The sequence below is a fragment of the Anas acuta genome, chromosome 10 (genome assembly GCF_963932015.1).
Source record: "Anas acuta chromosome 10, bAnaAcu1.1, whole genome shotgun sequence".
NCBI classification, from domain to species: Eukaryota; Metazoa; Chordata; class Aves; order Anseriformes; family Anatidae; genus Anas; species Anas acuta.
The window spans coordinates 8,585,905-8,608,848 of record NC_088988.1 but is presented as its reverse complement, the minus strand read 5'-3'; the positions used below and the strand labels follow the sequence as shown (position 1 = coordinate 8,608,848).

General features: G+C 37.5%; 1 long non-coding RNA gene across 1 annotated transcript; it reads right to left on the bottom strand.

Annotated features, from left to right (window-relative positions):
* Positions 1-1,853: 1,853 nt before the first annotated feature.
* On the bottom strand, positions 1,854-22,176 carry LOC137862073 (uncharacterized). Its single transcript, XR_011100046.1, has 4 exons — positions 21,937-22,176; positions 19,297-19,339; positions 18,775-18,871; positions 1,854-3,691 (listed from the first exon to the last, which is right to left on the bottom strand). It is a non-coding gene; the product is annotated as an uncharacterized lncRNA (long non-coding RNA).
* Positions 22,177-22,944: the final 768 nt, after the last annotated feature.

Here is a 22,944-nt window from a genome sequence, read left to right as displayed (position 1 = left end):
AGGCTTCCAGAGCCAAAGGATCCTCTGGACTCCAGTACTTGAGTAGTACTGCCATAACGAACCTCGTGGGCTGAAATCTGTCCCCTGTACTCTTCAAACTGTCTGCTTTCTCGTGCTTTCCACACTCTCATTTCTTTCAAGATGAGAAGAAGTACTCGCCGAGGCGATCGGCTCCGGGGCAGACGCGTTGTGCAGCAGAGCGGGGGATGGAGGCGGGCAGGGTTTTTTTTTCTCTCACCGAGGCCGCTCGAGGGAGCCGCCAGGCCCCGGCAGTTCCTGAAGGAGGCTGACGAGACGCGGGGGGAGCCAGCAGCGCCCGCTCCGCCGGCCGTTCAAAGGCAGCCCCTAGGGAGCGCGAGCGACCACGAGCGCGTGCGAGCAGGGCGGGCGGACAGGGAGGGGCGCAGCAATTTGCGCGGGCAGAGCGAGCCGGGAGGGCCCCTCGCCGCTCTTCCCCAACGGTGGTTGTGAGCTGCTCGTGAAAAGCCCGGCCATAGTGTCCGCCAGGCAGAAAAACATGACTTCCACATCTCTTGCGACCTCTCCAGCTACAGTCACCAGTGTGGCTACTCAGCCAGAGGTCTCGGTGAATTTTGCTGTCCAGGTCTTTAGACGGAGGCCCAAGTCAAGGGCATCCACCTTCAAAAGTCAAAGCCTTTCCACCCTCAGAGTCAGCAACTCCTCCAAGTTCACAGTCATCAGCAAATTTGCTGAAAACACCTCCTAGTCCTACATCCAAATCGTTTATAAAAACATTGAAGAGGATGGGCCCTAAAATGGAGCCTTCGAGGACCCCAGTAGTGACTGTCCGCCATCTTGATGTGGCCCCATTTACCACAACTCCTTGAGCCCTGCCTGTTAGGCAATTGCTCACCCATGGTATGATGTTTTTGTTTAGCTGTATGCCAGACATATTGTCCAGTAGAATTCTATGGGAAACTGTGACAAATGTTGATACCTTGTGATCAACTGTCCTTGTCCTTATGGGGGACTTCAACTTGCCAGATGTCAACTGGGATTACCACATGGCCAACATGAGCAGATCCAGGAAGTTCCTAAAGCATCTTGATGATAACTTCTTGTTGCAGTTGCTGAGGGTGCCAACTAGTAAAGGTGCCCTCCTAGATCTGTTGCTGGAGAACTGAGAGGGTTGTTGTGCACTGGAACAGGCTCCCCAGGGAAGCAGTCACAGCACCAAGCCTGTTGGAATTTTAAAAGCATTTGGACTGTGCACTTAGTCACGTGGTCTGAATTTTTGGGTAGACCTATGTGGTGCCAGGAGTTGGACTCGATGATCCTTATTGTTCCCTTCCAACTCTGGGATGTTCTATGATTCTGTGAGTGTCTCAAAGTGTATTATGTCTTGGTACCATGTGAGCAGCTCTATTTGAAAAAGAAGTAAAGCTGCAAGAAGAGTCTTGGACTGCAAGTATTTTCATTTTAATTCCAAATTTCTCCTAGGCATGCTACACCTGATATAGACATATATTGTTTCTCATAGTTACCTTATTGATACATTTATCTTTCTTTCTTCATGCCAATATTATATTATTAAATTAATTTAAATGAATCTTGTTGATTATTCTGTGCACCTACATAAATCAATAAACCTCCTATTTGCAAAACTTAATAAGATGGTGGGAATAATTAATGTTAGCTGAGGCTTCTTGACTAATAAGCTTTTATCTTTATCCACTGCAATAAAAGTATTCCATCTTTAAGCAAATAACCTTGATTCCATGGTTGGCAAGACTTTCTACCAACTACAATATGTAGGCCAACCAATTTTATGTATATAGGGCAACCAAAAGGCAGGTTGGTTGTAGACACTTAATTGGAAGGGTATTATTTTTAGTCCCACTAAGGACTAGTGGCATGAAAACAATTAGGATCTTTTGTCAAGTTAATTAAATTTTACTAAGTGTAGTAATCTCAGTGGGTTTAGTACACCAGAGGAAATGCTAATTAAAACTCAAATTCTTCCTGGTATAATAAGGAACTCTAACTCTAGTAGCAAATGAATGTTTTGCATACTGATAGATATTCAAACACTAATTTTTAACTAGATGAGGGTGAACCCTTAAAAGGTTCAGATCTGCTGAAGGCTCACTTGAGAACATCACTAAATGTGTTACATCTTTGAGCAACCCACCCAAGCAACATAAAAGAATCTGGAAAACGGTGCTTCTTTCTTAACAGAAATGGTGTTGCCTTTGCAGCTGGGTCCAAATATAAAGCAATTCAAATGCAAAAGGAATTTAAATATTTTTTTTAAAATGTGGGGGAAAAAAGACCCCCACCAACTACCACTCTCCTGATTACTCTTTCTGATGACTTGCAAAACAACAGATACTTAATGAGATGTGTTCAGCTGTGGCATGTACAAGAAGACTGACTTCTTTGAAGAAGATACCTCCAAGTCTGAGGGTTAAAAGAATATTATGCAATAGTAAAGCCTTTGCCCTTGTTTTATGCATCTCTCTCTCGTTCTCTCTTTCTCTCTTTTTTTTTTTTTTTTTTATTCTTTTACTGAGCAAGTCTTACATGCAAAATACATTCCTTCAAAATGACAGTCAACAAGCAAAAATTCCAGTATTCTGGACCAGCTTTGAAAATATTTTGTTCTTTAAATTTTATCTCCAATCAACAAGGTAAGCAAATGGCATTATAGTCTTTCAACTTCCCATACAAAATTATATTTAGCAACTGTTTGCACCATTACAAAGGTTATGCCATATATCAGCATGTACATCCTTACCCTGCGACAGAAAGCATGGCTGGTGTGACGAATCCGCTCTTCCTTGAAAGTGTGTGCGCTCAACTGCCAGAATAAGATCAGTATCACTTTGCATATCTGCTCTGTTGCACTCTTAAGTACTGTGAATATTGATGAAAATCTCTGTCGGATGGCTGACTGCTTAAATTCATCTGATGTTCTTAGCTCGTAGTCATTTGGGCAATTAATGTTCATCTTGCAACCATTCAAAGAAAGGGTCAAACCTAGGACAGAAGGATCTGTAAATTACAAGAGATCTGCCTGACTGGGACACAGAGGTGCTCCCTGGGAGAAAAGAGAAGCATGGCTGTGAGAAAGGGCATGCACGTTGCTCTGCCCTCGCCATCATGATCGATGGGCTGACGCTGCTCTTCCAGGCCCCGCGTCTCTTATCCTTGTGCCCCTGGGACAGGGGAGTAAAGGTTGGTTGTTTCTCACTGAGGAACCACTGCACATCCCCACCATGGATTACTGGTGAGCCTTGTCAGGTAAATGCTCACTGCTTAGCTTTGGGGGGAAAAATAAAAGTGGGCCTTGTTGTCTGCTCGGGTATGTTGTCTGCTTGGTAGTAAAACAGAATGGTTTCCATAGCCTAGAAATGCACAGAGCATACTTGAAATGTGAGAGACAGAAAGAAGCTGAGTACCTTTGTAGCTCTAATGACTTTAAGCTCTTTATGCCAAACCACTATTGGTCAAGTACCTAAACGTCAAAGGGAGAAATTTTAATCCCTTTTCCTTGCCTGTTACTGCGTCTTACTCCAATGTGAGCAGAAGGAGGAAATACACCAAAAACATAGTGTCCCCATGACACTCTGGTTTTCTGTAGTCTTCACTGGTGAAGAGGTGGTGAATATTGACTCAGTCTTCACTGGTGAAAATTGCCTGAGATTTTTATTACAGTGATTCTCCTCTCCTGTAATAATATAAAGGAAATAGCGGTTAAAAACATTTTTTATTGACTTCAAAACAGGAATAGGAACATAATGTATAGTACAGGGCATGGCAGAAATGCAAAGAGAATCATGATAATTCCCAGCTGTGCTGTCCATTTGGATCAGGCATCAGTAAAGATCTGGGAGCAGGAATTTCATTCACATACTCTTTATTCCTGGAAAATAATACCAAAACACACCACTTTCAATGTTTCCCCTCATTCCTTTCATAGCCTGAATTGAGGATTTCTCACTAGTATGTGCTGCACCTATGGATTTGACAGACAGAACAAATACCTTTGACTTAGGGAAGATAATTTTTATGTATGGAAGAACTACAAAATATCCCCCTTGAAATTTCTTTAACAAAGCACTTTCATTGGAATTCGCTCAAAAGAGATGCAGAGCTCAACAGCAGCACACAGAGAACTTTTTCTGGAAGCATTCTAAAACATAAGAGGAATTAAACACTTTTGTCTGTTCGCAGGTGCTTCCAGCCATCAGGAAAGCAGCAATGAACGCTATTGTAGTTATTGAAAAACAATGAGCATTTTATTCTATTAGTGTGCTATTCAGCATAAGTTAACAGTGACAAATTCGTAATTTCTAAAGATCTTGGGACCTTGAAAGTTTGAGGCAACTTTCCTTCAGAAATGTAAATATATTCTAATTCATACTGATGTTTGACAGACTGGCGGTCAATTAGCAAATGCAAAACATAAGGAGAATGCAAAAAAAAACATACATCCTTCATCTGTTTTGACAAGTGAAGTTTAAATTATGGATAACATACTTCTAAATATACTGTTGTGTCTTGCAAACCTGACTTACTTTTTGAGGTTTTCTGATGGCTCTTATTGAGTCTTTTCTTAGAGGCAAAAAGAAGGCAATACATATTTTTGTAATATCAGAGTGTAGATCAGTCAAGTTTATCTGTGATTAACTAACAATAAAAAAGGTTGTATAAAACTGGAATTCTGTTCTTGACACACAGTACAGTCTTTTCTGCTTCACAGCCAACGACTCCTGTCCATGAGCTAAAACAATTGTTAAATAATTAAAAAAATACATTTGCTATTGAACTTCATTTTTAAAATTGAGCATAACAACAGCAAAACTAGACTATTAAATAAAAAATAAAAAAGTGCAAATGATGAATTAAATATACATCACCTCATACTTTCTAGAACACTATCTACTAGGAGTATTCTACATGTATATATGTATCCCACAATAGAAATGTTATTCAAAACCATTTTGAGAGAAAGCATTTTTTTTTTCCCCTACATGATAAGCTATGGGTAGAACATGACCTTAATTCTTAACACGAAGTAATCACGTCACTCATTTCTGACAAGGAATAGCCACAACCAAAGCTTAATTTTTATTTATTGGAGGACGGTTTTGGCTGTAATTCAGTATGGTTTTTGTATGTTATGATTAGAGATGGGATTATATGTGTAGTTAATGTTTAACAAAAATGCAAGTATTTTGCTGATCTGGGAACTCATTCATGCTGTATGTGCTGTTAGTGTACCACTTTAACAACATGAAAGCAATGCAGTCAATTACTGTGACTCTGTAAAAATGTGCTGTGCAAGAATAAAAAACTTTTTCTTTCAGTGCCCCAATCTGTACTTAACCCCTGAGAAAACATGGAAGATAATCTTTATCTGAACAAAGAACACATTCATTTCAACCATACATATGCTGTATGCTACGATGCAAACAGAACTCTGAGTTCAGAGCAGGTTGGAGCTCTACCTGGAACTAATGTGTCATCAACAGAGTTCATCGCAGCTTCCACATCTAGTGGTTTACAGTACACTGCAATTTTCAGGCAAGTAATACAAATGTCATAGCATGTTTTTTATATGCTAAACAACAATTTTGTAATTTTTCTGTTGCTTCCAAGAAAGCTGGAATCCCATACTGTTAGTAATGTTAAGTATTCTTTTCAGAAGCCAGATTCAATTGCAAGCCCTTCAAGTCTCTATCTCCCATTTTTAATTTTCCAGTTCATTATAACATTATTTTAAGCATTTCTGATGCATGTGCTTTTCCTCAAATAAATGTAGACCAAGAAGAAGGTCTGTTCTTCAGTTGCTAAAAATCAAGCTGATGGAGATAAGGAAAGAGACCTGATAAATATATCTTTTCTTATATTCTAGAACAGATACTTCTATATTGACAACTAACAGTATGAACTGCAGCAGCAAACTAGAAGTTCCCAGCATGCTCTCCCACCTTTTGAAAAGTTCAGTGGGTATAAAACATACTTGAGTGAAATCAGAAAATCTGTTCCAACTATAGTTTCTGAAGCCGTGCTTTATTGTTATAACATTTTTGCTATTTTCTCTTTGCAGTTTTCTGCAATACAGATGCTTGGGTGCTAAATAACAATAGCAGTGTTTAATGTACAGTATGGAAAAGCATAGGAAGCAAGGTGCTTCTAGGAGGTTGCACGTTGTAGGAATAACCACCGATTCAGTAAGTTCACTGACAGTTTTTTTTTTTTTTTTTTTTCCCTCTCTGTACCTGGATAGAAATCAAGAGCTCATTTTCTTATAAAAGTGATTCATAATAGCAGCAAGATGAAGAGAACTGTGCTGATGACTGATCATCTTAATATATTAAGTGTTTGCAAGGATACTGAGCTGTCTAACGTACTTAGTTATAATCAGATGATAACTACTGAGTTTAAGTACTTTAATTTACCTTGGACTACATTTCATGTGCTCCATGATACAGTTGCTTTTAGGAAAAGAAATTTAAATAATAAATCAACTTGAGCACATCCATAAATTTAACAGAACAGAGAGATTAGGAACCTTGGTATCAGCTCCATTTTACATTTTCCAGTCATTTTCAACTGAATCTTTTCTATCAGGAATTGTGGAAGGGATATAGAGAATGGGTTCAGTTATGATCTGTGTTTATGTATTTAAATATCACAGTTTTCCGGAAGCTATGGTCCAACACTGGAATCTATCCAGTAATCATTTGTTATAACTATTCAAGTGTTTGAGAGCAGCAATCATTTATCTAAGTGAAGATTGCAAAATGCATTTTTATACTTCTTCAGGTTTCTAATGGTGTGGAAATGGAAATTTTCATTTTTGCTCCAGCAAATATATATAATATCATTAGTGATCACCTTCACTGTCTTGTTACTTGTGCTTCTATCAATTCTCAACTAATACCTGCTGGCCAAGAACCAGCAATTCCAGTTCAAAATAGATTTACTAAGATGTTTTTACTGTGAGACTCCACTGGAAGTCAGATTTCAGCTCCATACATAAAATATTCAAAAAGAAAACCACAATATCTACATCTGCTAAATTCTTAGCAAGATACTGCATGGAAATACTTGCATGATAACACCATGAAAATGCTCATGACTGAGAGGATTCTTGCAGGGATACGTGTCGCCAGATGTAAATGAACTGTGTATTAACGGACTGTGATTTGCCAGCTAATAAAACCAGTTATGTTTATAAAGTCTCAGAGCGTAGTAGTAATCACCAAGCCTGAAGTCTATAAATGAAATACGCTTGGAAAACAACAACAACAACAACAACAACAACAACAACAAGAGATTTTTGGTACTAATAAAGCATATTCTTTAGGATTTTTTTAAAATTCATATTCTTAATAGCTAAAGAAAATTCTTTCATATATACATGTATATAGACGAAACTTTTATCTATACTTATCTGCCAGTTGTGAAAGTAATGTCTCATAAATTAGGCAGACAACCAATCATGCTAGTAGGTAACTTACACATTTTGAAAAATGAACTAAATATATATTTTTACTGATTTGAATTAAAAGCAATGTTGCATGACATTGCCATTAGAAGGAAGAGATCAAGTTACGGTCTCTCAATGAAAACAGCTACTGGTCTAATGCTAGCACTAGTAGCAGTGTAGATATATGGCACTCTGGGCCAAAATGGAAAGCTCTGCTTCCCTGGTTAGATTTTTATATGCAATTCATACATTTCTGCGGGAGCTTAAAATCAGCTTTATCATACATCATACACCCTGTTCTTATAATTCCTACATCTGTGATATCTATTTTTATAGAGACTTAACTGAGTGAATTTAAAGGTCAAGGAATTTTCACCTCAAAGTGCGATACGGATTCTTGTGTGGTAAAAGAGAAAAACAGTCTAATGAGAAAAAAACCTGGCTAAGTGAGCTAAAATCAAAACCCATTCTCTTCTGAATTAGATTAATTGATGAGATTATATTTGCAGAGGTAAGTACTGAGGCTAGGACCTGTTCTTTAATCTTCTAGAAGAATGTGATGAGTGGGTGTTAATTACCATTCTACATGCTCTCTTCTGCTTGTAAGAGGTTGATAAGTAGAATGTTAACATTTGTTTCCTACTTATATTTTATTGTCTGCCCAGTTTCTACATTATTAATTTGGCTGTGTTATGTTTTGAACAGGTGTATTTTTAGAAAAGAGAAATATGAATGTGTTCCCCTTGTTGCTGGACAGACATTTACATCGAGACTAATATTTTACTTTAACGTCCTTTTATATTACATAATGAAATGTAATGGTATTTATAATTCTCATTTAATGTAAAAGCTTCAACTATCACAAAATTCTTCCTCTACTGCATATATAGCGTTAATTTTTGTCACAGGTCAAACCAGACAATTCATTCACAGAGTATAGCTAATAAAGTTTACAGCTAAGTAAGTGGCAAACTTCAGCTTTATAGTTTGGACTTGTTAGTGGAGAAATATGAAAAAGTATGTTTTGTCAAGAGAGTGGTACTTTACCAGCATCAGAATAAGGAGCACACAGATATGTGCTCACACACATACATGCAGTATTAACTATACTTTTTCAGAATTTTCAAATGTGGATAAAATATTTAGTTACAAAGTTCACTACCTGTTCTAACAGATTTTTCACCATCTTTTAACTAACTTATTTTCCAAACATTTATGCTTAGTGAAATGCAGGGGCAAAATAATAAAATATAATCACCTGCAAAATAAATTTAATGGCCAGCCAGTTTACTGATGTACAAAATTATTTTTCATTATACACTCCTTGGTTTGTATATTGCCTAGAAAGACCAAATGAAGCTAGGGTTCACAGCGAGAATTAGTTTTATTCAAGGAGAGTGGTAGCAGAAGATTTAGAACTGAGAATATTGTGAACAACACAGATTAAGGACATCAGCAGTAAACTTTTAAAGGCAAATAGACACCTCATAATACGTGCTTGAAGGTTTTGAAACTTCAACTCTCACAGCCTTAAATAAAAATAAAGCATTTGAATGAGCATCAAATACATAGGATTTGATTTGCAGAAAAATTTGTACATCACCAATCCAGGACAGTAAGGAGGGACTGTTGGAAAGGGATGTTCTCCTCCCATCCCTCATCTCCATCCTGCAGGCCACAGTCCTCTCTTGTTTCCAGTCTAGAGTAGGTAAAATCATTTTGTTCATATAAAGGAAAGTTACCCCTTCCCCAGAAAGCCAAAACCACAACTGGGATTAAAAAAACAGGGAAGGAAGAGAAGAAACCCTCTGCTATCAGCCTTTCAGTCCGAAATCGCATGCTGCCTGCTACTTCAGGGCACCCACACCTGCAGCCGTGCTCCTCCCAGTCCCTTCCCTGGTGCTCAGCCCTGGCCCCACTTTGCACTGGGGACAGGTGATGGAGCACACAGGGGCGCAGCCTGGTGTCACCTGCACCGGCCCCTGGTGCCCCAGCGGTGTAGCCAGCGTATCTCAGGGCCAAGCGCCTGCAAAGTTGTCTGACAGCCAGCAGCTCCAGCAGAGGCTCAACTCTGATTCAGCCTCCACTTGTTACTCCTATTATTTGAACTACCCTGCTCACACACCTTGCAGGGCTTCTACAGCACAGCGTCTTGAGCGGTAGAGATACGAACTGGGTTTTTGACCCGCAGTGCTTGTGCTTCTGCTCAGTGGTGGGTGCCTCACAGCAGCTCCCGCTCTGAGAAGATCTTGGAGAGGCTTTTCTGAAAAGGGCTGGACTGGAGCCAGAATGAATAATAACTTGTGTAGCCTCAGAGCACTGCTGGAGCCACTAAGTATTAACAAACAGAATTAACATTTACAGGTTAAAGATCTGTTTGGTTGGTGGTTATTTTTCAGCATTAAATATAATTTATAGCTGGCTGATTTATGGGCATGGAGTCATTTAGGATATTAAGCAGTACCTAGTAGCTGCTTCATAGCTGCTGAGCAGCTTCAAGTCTTCCGCTCAGCTCTCTGTGTCATCCCTCTTAAACAAAGGGACCATTAATAAACTGCTCTGCACAGAACAAGAAAGGACTGAGTACTGCAGCCTCATTTCAGAGGTAATAGACTTAATAATGAACAAATGACACTGGCATAGTTTTAGGCTATTATTTTTAGTAATGTATGTGCCTTGCTATAGCTCTGTATGTGGTAAGCCCAGCTCAAGAAAAACATTCCATGGTTATTCACATCACAGTCTATTTTGTGATACTTTTCTGTAAAGAGCTCCAGACAAAAGCTTCCAAAGGACTACGTGCCAAGATTAGTGTCAGTTATTACTTAAAATACTGCTGAAATCAATGAGAAATGTTACAGGAGGAGGAATAGAAAGTGGGGAAGTAGTATCTCAGGGTTTCACTCTACATATGGCTTTAAAAGAAAGATGCAAACCATGTTCATCCTTTGCTCTTTGTGTATTGCTTTAGTACAATAATTGAGAGAGAAAAAGAAAGGAAAAAATGCCTATATCAGATTTTCTTATAAACCTAAAATCCTGGCAGACAGTACAGAAAACTCTGAAATTACCAAATATTTCAAAGGTACTTTTGGGGTATGTGCTGAGTGAACTTTAAAGCACCTCCTGGGATCTGCATAAGGATTTATGGTAGCTATTTGAAACCAAACTAAATATAGAGGTTTTGCATAGTTCCAATCCCAAGTCAGACTGTGCTGGCAGTTCAAGCTGGGTTCTCCTTTGAGTTTTCAATTTTGTTTGAATCTGAAACTCTAAGCAAAACTCAGGAGATGCAAACACATGCAGACAGCTTCCCCTGAAGTGCTAACCAACTTGTGAACCAAAGCCCAATTGAACTCCAGTCTATTTAAAATCCTGCAGGCAAACACTTAGCTCAGAACAGTTTTTTAGTCACTTCGATACATAAATGGAAGATGTCCTGATTGCATGACACAACTCTTGCTGTAACAAAGACTGTACATCACACCAAAGCACTCAGATGCATTAAATGGCTAAGAAACATTAATTTGGTGATGTACACTGTTGCTGCTACAGAAATAGGCAATCTTTGCAAACACCCAGAAAGTAAAGAAAGGCCAGAGGAAAGAGAGAATGGAGTGCTTGATCTGCAAGAGAAATACCCAAGCCTGGGTTGGGACGAACCTACTGAAGCAAATGGAGGTGGGTCTCCAGAGAGCAGCAGAGGTACAAGGGCCATTACAAGAGGCAGAGCAGAAATACCCAGTTTGAGGCTTCTGAAAAATGAACTCAGCCTTAAGGTTACTGTATTACTGCCATTACTTAGCGATCAGTGTAACTGAGAGGATGACACCACAGAAACCGCCTCATCCTCTGCTACCAGTTCTCAGATGGAATCTGTCTTCAGGACTAGAGTTTGAGCTACACTTTCGATGAAGGAGCTACAACCTTAAGAACTGTTACAAAGCAAAATTCATTACCATCATAATTACCATTCCTCTGTTAACAGATGGGCAGCTGAGACAAGGAGGGTGTTATTTGTTCAAGGTCACAAAGGAAATTATGGCAGAACCTCGGTTTAAACACAAATCTCTGGAGTCTAAACCAAATGCTTTAACCACAAAGCTATTCTTTTTTCCTCAAATAGTCCAGCTGGCACTTTGCTTCCTGAGTGCAGCAGGTAGGGGCTGACATTCCAAGTCCTTTCAATTGATAGTATTAGCATAGAGCAACAAAGACATGTGCAGTGGAGTATTGGCAGCCAAAGGGATAAGTGATGATTGTAAGATAAAGTGTTTGTGTTTCTAGCCATCTGTTTGCAAATAATCCAAATTATTATTTTTAGGAGTGCTGATTCTATCATAGCTGTATTTTTGGTGTAGAGTAGCTCACTTCTCGTAGTGGATGGCTGAGAAAAACATTTACTGCTAGTAGAAAACAGAAACACTAAACTTTCTGTGCTTCTAATGCATCCTGCTGATAAAATACAAGAGCTTCACATCATCAAGTTTCTAATTAAACATAACCACAAAATCTGGATGACAAAAAATAACATGGTACATTAAGAAAGCAAAGGTGCAGATGATGTATACAGGATCTTAGAATGCAGAAGATTTTGCTTTTTAACTTTTAAATAACTCATGCTGGAATTACCTTCACAAGAAAAACAGTTTTCATAAACACTTTCCCTCTCCCTCCCCATGCAAGGTACCTCGTGCTGCCTTGCTTTCCCCAGCACTCACACAAACAACTGTACAGTTCCTACCAAAACAAAACACTTGAGCATCCAAGCAATGTAATGGACATTAGTCATGGCTCCTTGCTTGCTATGGGAAAATAACAGTAGCTGCAAGAGAAGACCAGACGAGAGCAAGGAAGGATTGGCAGCTCAGAAGCGAGTACAGCTGCAGAGAAGAAGTCTATTTCCAGGTGCACGGAGCATCTTTCTAACTTGCAGAAAAAAAGGCAAAGCGTCTCTTCTACACCCAGAGGAGCAGGTGAATGAAGCCACCCCAATGGCTGAGGATCAAGGAGGAAGAAGGGGGGTCCCTAGACCTAAGTGACTTTCGTTGGGAACTTTTCGTAAAACAGACTTCTTAATGGAATATTACAGGTCTCCTCCATGGCATGGTTGAGCATTCCCCCACAGTACCATAAACTCCGTGAGATTGTTTCATTCTATTAGACTAAGATACTAATGTATGTGTTATAAATCTATAAAGTTAATGGCAAAACAAGTTATACATTCTGATTTATTGTCTGCTTTGGCTCAAACCAACAGGACTATACATTAAGGGGGAAAAAAAAACATGCTGTCTCTGTATTTATAACCTTGTCATTTAAACATTTGGCAGCCTTTCAGCTGCTCCATATGTTCACTGTATTAAGCTTTACCATAGAAGGAACTAAGAAGCAAAGTCGAAAGAAAGCTGATATTGTATGGTTTAAAAGCCTGGCAGTAGAAATAATAATCAAGGAGAAAATTCAGTAAGAGCCATTCTGTGGTACCTCTGCTGCTTCAAAGGGCATGTAATGAAACACCGTCATCCTTAAACATTGCTAGCAGACTGTCTTCAGACAAGAAGACTTAGGACATTTACATTGCAGCTGCTGTCACCTTTGTGCTTAACATAAATTGAAAAACTTGATACAGAAGGTGACATGAGAAGAAGACAAATTAGAATTTAGAATCTGGGAAAATTCTACACTTTTTGAAGAGGGATAATGTAAAATAGCAAAGCAAAAAACTATTGTGGAAGAAAGTTTGGAAATTAATAGCAAAGGCTATTCCACAATCTAATGTTATAATTTACAGTTATTAGAGTATTATAGCATGTCTAGAGACAAACTAAATTTAACAAATTCACATCATACACTTTTAAGTATACTTTCACAAGCATTCATCTACATGATATATCAGCATTTGTCTGCAGATGGGATACTTCTACTCCCAAAAGTGCACTCTCTAGGCAGAATTCATAGCACACATCTTGCTAAAAAGATAAATAACATGAAAAAAACTACTTAGGCTGAAGCATAATATCCTGTCCTTCACATTGGTATCAAGAAGGTTTTGCAGATTTAGCGGTTAGTGGTTGTTACTTAGCAGTTGAATTTCATCTTTGTGTTTGTACTTGGATATGTAAAATATTTATCATCAGATAATCCTACTTTTTCAGTACTGCAATGATTCCTTTTAAAACCTCTTTAAAACGAGAAGGCATCCTGTTTGGGCAGTCCCAGGTAAGGACTGGCTTAGCCTTCTGCCCAACACTGCCCATGGAGGTGGATCTACCACAAAGTGTGGAGGAACTGATGGAAGTGGATCCATCTCGGCCAGAACAGACCTGGGACTACCGCGGTGCATCTTTGCTCTCTGCTATCTGAGCACAAAAACAGCATCGCAGGAGTACCTGGCAAGCCCCCTACTCGTCATCGCACAGGCTTCATCCCAAGCATTAGCTTGGAGCCCACAAACACCATAAACATCCCCAGGCTTACCTGCAAGACATCCCAGCAATAAATCACTCTGCTGCCAGTTCTCAGGGGTTGTGTGAGTGCTTCTTTCCCATCCCCCAGCCCTTGTGCCAGAGGTGGCATCCCTTCTGTACAGAGCCTCGAGGAAGAGCACAAGAGAGGACCCCTTCGGGTCCTAACATTTGTGCAAATATTAGACTGAGGGGTGAAAATAGGAGTGTGTAAGTGATTATAGGTGGCTAATAAGGTAAATGAACAAGTTTCCTAAGAATCGCTATGGTCATATTCAGAAAATATCCCCCCAAAACAAACAATAAACCTTGGCCTAACGATAACGATAAATTTCTGAAGCTTATTATTCATAACGGTGCCTGGTGAAACAATACAACTTCTGGTATACTGCAAAATTCTGCAAGATCAGACATCTCAAAATGGCTACCTAGCTTTTTTGATTCAGTCAAATTCCAGTTGTCTTGTCATCTACTGCTTTTCAAGGTTATTTTTCTTGTGTGAGATGTTTAGTTGTCCTTCACTATAAATTCTTTTGGCTCTTGTGACAGTTTGTTAAGTGGAGTGATATTTTGTGAGAAACTTCTAAATTATTGTCTTAAGTGACTTACATGCAAGAAAATAAAATAATAATAATAAAATGTAATAATAATAAATGAAGGTTCATTTTCAACTCTTCCCAGTGGAATTCATCTGGTCTCTATTAGTCAGAGCATTCATAATGTTGTTGACATTTACACATATTTTTGCAGTGTGATTATGGGATAGTATTTTATGAACACACTATATCTGTTGAGAAAATCATCACCATCATCTCTTGATCAGGAAATAAATTAGGTAGAAGTACAGCATGGGAAAAAAAAAATCTGATTTACTACTTATGTTAAATCTGCATACCACATTTGCAGCCTTTTCTGTTAATGGATATAAAAAAGAAAATCTACCACCCTCTATTAAGGTATCCTTAGGTAAATATCACTGCAAGACTTTATTATGTCATGTGCTATGAATCACCTTTGATCACAGCAAGCGAATAGGTATCAGTACATGTGGATATGATCCATTACTGCAAATAATTAAAAATTAAAACAAATCAAATCTATCCCAACTTAAATCAGTGGAGCAACAGACGGAGCAGAACTGACAGATTACAAACATTATTAATACTTCTGCATGATTCATTTTGCTTTGGCATGCCAAAACAGTTTGGATTAAATTGTTTTAAATACTTGTATCTTCAAAATTCAAAGTAACTTGTCAATGAAACATGAAATTTGTCAGAACTTTCATTATCTCTACGCTAAAAAAATCATAAATAAATACACCTCCTCAATGTTAAATGTTTATCAGTCTTGCTTTTTTGAGAGAGACTGATTGGATAGTACATTAATAATGAAAGGTAGATCAAATAATCAGAATCTGAGTAAAAAATGCTTAATTCATGAGACAAATACACAAAACAGTTCAAGTAATTAATAGAAATTGAATGTCTTATCATATTATTGCCATGAATCACTGTCTTTTTAGCTGGATACAGGAAATATTTAAGAGATTAAACACAAAGTAATTCATGAGTTTATACTTTTTATGAAGGCATAAGAATGTGACTGTACTTTCAAACTGTCTGCCATTTGTTATTTGCAATTAACACACTTTCTAAAAGCTGCTGGTTGCTGGTTTTCAAACCAATGCTCTATTTTTCATTTCTAAAAATAATATTCAGCTGCAGCAGGGCCAAATTTTATATACATTCTTTTGTTTAGCTTGTATGTTGACAAATTTGTATTTAATTTATAAAACAAGTCAAATCCAAAGATGAATTCAACAGTTGCCCAAATTTTATTAGAGAACTTTTTGTGTGTGACTGTTACTGGTTGAGGTATTTAACAAAAGTGAATAGGAATTCAATTGTTATTGTGAAAGAATAAACTACATAGCACTGAGAAGGTTTCATAGTGCTTTTTGCAATAAAATTACATCTATAAAATCAATTTACAGGGCATTATTTTGGTCATGGAAGTACTCTTAGTGAGACAGAACATTTATTATCAAATTAAGATGCAAAGTGTGATTTCCTTTTCTCCAATACTATCTGGTATCTTAAAATACTAGAGAAGTGTCATCTACATAAAAGTATTCATATCTCCAAAATATCAGAAGTAAAGCAACGAATTGTACCAGCCACACTCAGTTCTAAACTGAGAGAAGCACAATAGCTTTCTACTTCTGCTCATGTAAATTACTCTCTTGTAATAGGTGAACTCAAGCTAATGAAATAAGCTGATTATGACCACAAGGACCACTGTACTGTCATAGTTCCCCTCCACCCCCCATTTAATTGCTTAATAGTCAAAAACAATGCTACCATATAATATACTACCACAGAATACCATGCATATATGAGACGTGATCTATGCATATGAATGTGACACATTTGGGGAGTTTCAGATCATGTGTGCATGTCTGTTGATGGCCTGCAAACATGGTGTTCACAGACTACACTTCCCCTTTAACAGCTTCATTCTTCTTTCCCAATAAGTTTTTTTTTTCTTCCCTTTGTTTTTTTAACATCTTCCCAACATACATGCCTTATTTTATAAGTAAAATTTGGAAATTTAGCATCTGATCCTCAGTCTACGTTCTGAAAACTTTCAAATCCAATTATGTCAGCTCTCTGCTTATCTGTCTTCAAATATACCCATACAAATATTACACTTGCTTATTTAAAAGGTACGTCAAGATTTCCCAGGGTTGATTATACACCTCCCACGACAGCTGTCCTTTCCAGTAAGATACACAAAAAGCTACTCTCAGGCGATGCTGTTTTATTGCCAGAGATCACTTTTAGCCCTGCTTAACAAAAAACAAACAAACAAGACAGCCAACAAACAAACAAAATCAACAAAAACAAGCAAAACCCACAGAAACCTGTAACAAATCAAATACTCTTAAACTCATTTTAGTCCCTCTGCTGACATACTCGGATTTAATTACCAGTTACAGGAACTAATACATCCATCCTATCGTTGTGAAATATGACAATGAGGTTAAAAAGGGAAAAACTACCTGGATTTGCTTTCAAAAATTCTAGTAACACAGTCAATATTTGATTTACAATAGAAATAGACATTGAAAAATTCACACCTTCATTAAAAGACAATGCTTAACATGCATTATAAGCTTAACATGCTATATACATCTATTTAGAAACAGCAAAACTCTCTACATTGACAGAACAGCAGATGACTTTATATGACTCTATGCAACGAATGTTAATTAAATAATTGTTAAATTGTTAATTAAATAAATGTTAAAAAGTGTGTAAGACTTTCCCACTATGCAATCTGGGCAGTTATAGCTTTTCCTTTGAGTTACATACTTACTAGCAAGGAATTGCAAATAGAAATGGTTACAATGGGGAGGCAATAGTTTATAACTGATTTAACAGCATGGCTTTGCCTTTCGTAAACAGTCAAAAATCCATGATCTCCCTGCTCAATTGTGCTATACAATATCTGCTATATATCTGCAAATCTTATACAAAATAACTTTTATATACAAACTGAAACTGATACAGTTAAATGAGTGACACAAAATTTGTTGAGTGCAAATCATTATTGTCCATAAACAGCAGAATGAGAAATACCTATTACCATACTTAGGACCTAAATGCGTAATAAGCATGTTTTTTTCGTTTGTTTGTTTTGTTTTGTTTTTGTTTCAAGAACATTTGCCTAAAAAAAACTTTGAAAAAGCATTTGATAGGGTGGTGTGGGATTACTGTTTGTTGTTTTGTGTGTGTGTTTGTTGTTTTTTTTTTTTTTTTTTTTTTTTTTTTCCCTACAGTACTTGAAGCAAGAGTACTTATTCATTCAGATATCAAAAGCTGAGGGCCACACTCTGATCTGAACTCAGGCTCAAAATATTCCTGGATATTCATATTGTCATAATTGTTACCACAGGCAGAGTAAGAAAGATGGTTGGTCATTATTTTTTTATGATTCTTCCACCAGTGCTTGCAGTCAGCCTATCCAAAATGGGTAAATCTCCTCTAACTATCTCCCCTTCCTCAGACTAGGGTTTTACAACAATGTTGTCTGTTAGCATCTACCTTGAAAAGAATCTGATTTCTTATTTTCTGTAATGTTGCTTGAAGATAATTTAAACTGCTTCTTAACCACATGATCTTAAATGTAATCAGTATCTACTAACAGCATGGATTATTAATCAAAGAGGGTTGACATATTTTTATTTGACCTTTATGAGCAAACCCTCTTAGTGATGACACTAGTGTTTAACATCAGCATATTGTACCAACACTATTCATCTTTGGAGAAACTATGAGACCACCAAAATCAATGGCAAAAAAGGACAGATTTCATCCTTGAAGTGTGGATTCAAGAGCAGGCAATACGAGGCAGCAACATCTGCAGTTTTGTAAGTACACAAACTACATTTACATTTTATCCTACCAAATACATTATCATCCATGCAATTATTACCAATCATTCATTTTTGACTGACCCTCATGCCTAAGTCTTCCATAGACAAACTTGTTTTTTGTAAAACAGAGAGATTAGACTAAACTAATCTCATGAAACAGAGCCCAAATGACTTCAGTGCATTTCCTGGAGACTCATGCAACATTTATACACCTTCCACATTATGTTCACCAAAAGAAATAAAAAATGTATAGATACCCAAGAACAGAATTCAAGCATGTTTTACAATCTTTACATATGAAAAAACTTGTATCTGCCTTTTATAAACACAAGAACTAAATTGCACAGTGTCTCATTCTGCAGTGGAATTAAAAGAATTTCTCTAAGGAAGCCATGTTTGCCTACCTTAAAATGATGCAATCTCAACATGTAAGTATCTTGCAAATTTAGGGTTCAACAGTTTCTCAAATAACATGCATCTGAGTGGTTGGGGCACATTGCTCTGCAAGCATACACAAGAAGGAACAAATGTTTGCTTTTCCATGTATAAAAACTATAATAGTATTATTTTACTTGATGATATAATTAGAACTTATATCAGCTGTTAAACCATTATGCACTGGTTGACAGAGTTCCCTTGTTTGTTTGTTATGATATTACAAGTCTAAACAACCTCTTACAGCTAAAGATATATTATCTTGAATTACATTTAACAGCTTAGTATTACGCAATACATTATATCTATGTAAGGGACAATGTCTACATTCTATTGAAGTTTGTTCTTTAATTTTCATAATGCTACAAGGTATGAGCTAATGAACTACAACTTTTGCTCTTTGCTGCTCTCAAAGCTGACAGGAGTATGAACATGCAGGGTAAACATTTTTTTACTTTAAGTGCATGAATGAAATCTAAGCATTAGCTTACTGCTCCATGTGGTAAGCTGAGTCTTACTCTGAAGACTTGTGAACTGAAAAAGAATAAAATAAGTAAATTTGTGAAAGAACCATTCAATGAAAATTGGCTAAATCCTGCAAATCCACAACCTCAATATGCCCAATATTACAATGATTCATACACTGTGCAGGCTTGGTAGGGTGAAAATTTAATAAATTTCCCTTAGAGAGTATAACTGGAATCACTCTTTCCCTGTATCAGTTTGACCCAAACAGGTTTAGTAGGTTCTCAGTTCTCTAAGAAATTTTGTCCCCATAGGGAGCTTTCCTACTTACAAACAGTTAATTCCACCCACTTCATGTCTTTCATTGGAAGAGCCAAAATATCAATAAGTCTGTCTGTACCGCAACAGAGCAATTAATATTTGTGTGATAATGACATACCCAGTTGTTTGCACAGAGCTTTTTGCAAAGCATGAAACACCTGACAGATTTTAGCAGTAAACACTATGACTATGAATACTCTGAATTGCAACAGATGGGAGAGAAAAGGTTAAGCTGAGGCAATTCAAATCTCCTTTGATTCCTCACACCCATCTGCAAATGGTGAGTGCTACGGCAAGGAGGAAATCATGGTCTGCTGAACCTGCACCAGGTCCAGCTCGCTCTGCTTAGGGAAACATTTGCAGCAGTTATTCATTGGCTGCTACCCTGTGGACTGAGCAATAGACTCCATCAAGCTCATTGGCGCACAGCGCAAATATTCATCACTTGGCCAAGGTACAATTTATTAAAACATATCAATTAAATTACCTGATGTCCAATATGATGTGAATTTTACAGCAGTATCTCATTATGCTACAAGTTCTCTTTATTTCCACATTGAAAATCTCAAGGTAATCACAGGAAGAAAAATAACCAACCATATAAACAAATATTATCTTTTACAACCACAAATAGATTGCATCCCTAAAGCTGAATTACTGTGCATCTTATTCTGCATTATTTTGTGCAATTACTTCTTTGATTACCAGTGTGATAATGCTGAGATGAGTTTTCAACCTTTCAGAATTAGACCTTTATACACAAATATGTTTTGGAGAATAGCAAATGATTTAATAGTGCATACATAATAGTAGCAGTAAAAATTGTAGCAGTCCTATAATTGAGCTAATGGAGAATCTGATGGAAAGACAAGATAACAAAGGAGAAATGATGCAGTAAAAATTGCTTCACTTCGAATCCAAATGGTAAAAGTAGCTTGAGAAGCCTAGGATTTCACGTGCAGCTAGTTTCCGAAATGAAATATTCTAATATAATAAAAAGACATTAAGTAACACATGACTAAAGAGAAAAGAAAAAAGACAAGAATATTCCACCTAGACTGTCATTTTTTAAAAAATTACTGCTATCAGGAGGTTTTCATAATTTTGGAAAACTTGCTTGAGAAGTTGTTCTTCTCCACATAAGAAAAGTGTCTTAAAGTGCATGAAATTCTTCATCTAGTGAGAGTAATTGGAAAGGTTCTTGAGCATGCAAAAAATATAAAATAAAGATGCCTGATTAGAGATGACAAATTGGATGTTGGATAGCAGTAATGAAAGCTACTGTAGATAATGTGCAGCAGAAAAACTGTCTCTTGTGTGATTTTCATATTAAAATATAAAAACTCCTCCTTTCATTACTTCTCTTAACATTTCCAATTGTCTTTATCATTTTGTTTCTTTTATGCAGTGGATTAAAGTTTTATGGCACTGGGGGCAAATCTTTCTGTCCTTTTATAAATAATGCCACTAGTCTGAAGAGAGAAACAAGGAAACAAAGCACAGACTGGCCATTACATAAGCTGGTTTTGAATATTGCTTCATTGTACTTCTGCTGAATAGTCTGAAGACAGTTTTTGCTATTGCCAAACCTTTTGGAGGTTTGACTTCAATTTGCAAATCATGTAATTGTTGAAAAAATAGTAATCTGTGTGTTTACTTGGAGGGGCAGAGGACAACAAAGGGAATGAGAGGTGTGTGCCAGGGATGGTGTTAATATAAATGGTCTGTAGTCAAACCATTAATCTACATCCTTGAAAACACGATCTTCTCCTAAATATAAGGAATAAAATTTTGTGCACATATGCAATGATGCTTGTATTTGAGCTACAGGTTTCTGTAATGTTATGTGAGCATACAGATCAAGTGCTGTTCTGCTCCCACCGCTGTGAGGAGAGTGCAGCAATGCTCTGCAGGCAGCCATGGACTGCTCTGCCGCTGCCTGAGGTGCTCTGTTTGGGACCTGTAATCAAACTTGTGGCTCCTCACACTCTTTCAAGGTGCACATGTCCTATGCACTAGACACCTTTATACAAGGATGCTCAGTGGTTGCTGGTTTACACAGGTACCATAGGCTTCAGCTCTCCTATCTGCTTCTCCAGTTCCAGAACAATGTGCAGTTACAGCTATGTGTGAGGACAGCAAACATCCTTTTGGGTTTAATACTCTTCTACCCTTATGTAACAAGAATTAACATATGGTGCAAGTTGTTCCAGTGACTTAAGGTCTCATATGGCATAAAAATGTCAAAAAGCACTTTCTCTTGCAAGTTAAGCAACAACATTACTCTGTCATCAGGTTCAGCTTGGCAAATATGCTATGCTTTTTCAGAGCTGCTCAGTACGTACCTGCAGGCAGAACAGCCACCAGCCTATGTGCAGTTTCTCTTGTGGTTAGAAATGCAGCGGGGGCCTTCAGTACAGCACGGCCATCGTCTTCCACCGGTGGGACTTGTCACTGAGCACGACAAAATAACTGTGTGTGAACACAATACCATCTGACATGGCTTCAGCTTTAAAGAAACAGATCATTTTGATAACAGCAGGTAGAAGTAAGAAATTACCCATAAAACACTGCTAAACACTGCTGCTGCCTGAAGGTTGAAGTGCTGTGTGCAATGGGTATTAGTTTGCCAGAAGCACCCCTAGTTAAACACCACAGAAATGATTGGAATACTTTTGAAATCACACTGAGGATCTAAACAAGTGAAAACATTCCATAAACCTTCCACCCACATATGTCAATTCAAATGCTCGACTTTTCTTCAGGTATTTATTTAAATAGGCATGAAAAGGAAAGGTACACATTCTAATACCACTCAAAATGAATGCATTGTCGGAATTTTAGAAGTAAAGAACTCATTCTGCCTTTATGTTAATCTTATTGAACGGCTGAGAAGTCATTTTATGGTAACTTATTATCACTGAGGTGAAATTTTGCTGTCCAAAGAGGCCAAGATTATATTGTTGACTATTTTTCATAAATTCAAGTGAAGACTTGCAGACATGGACTTCATGTGCTGGTGCATGTTATACCTGTGCTAGCTGAAATACAAGATAAATTCATTCTACTATGGACCAAAAATAATACTGAAGTGCTGGGTGCAGTGACGCATCTCGTTATGTCACCCATGCTCAGTAGGATGGGAGCAAACTAATGAAAAGCAAGTAGATAAAAATTATGTAAAATGCAAAGGAAAAAAGGAGATACTTTTTTTTTTTTTTTTAATCTTTTCCTTCCCTTTGAGAAAATCCCTGTCATATGGCATGCTGTGCACAACAAGCAGCACTTCAGTCCATCTTGACCGCAGCTGTGGAGATCTGGCACATAGGTGTTTGTATCTGCTGGATAAGCAA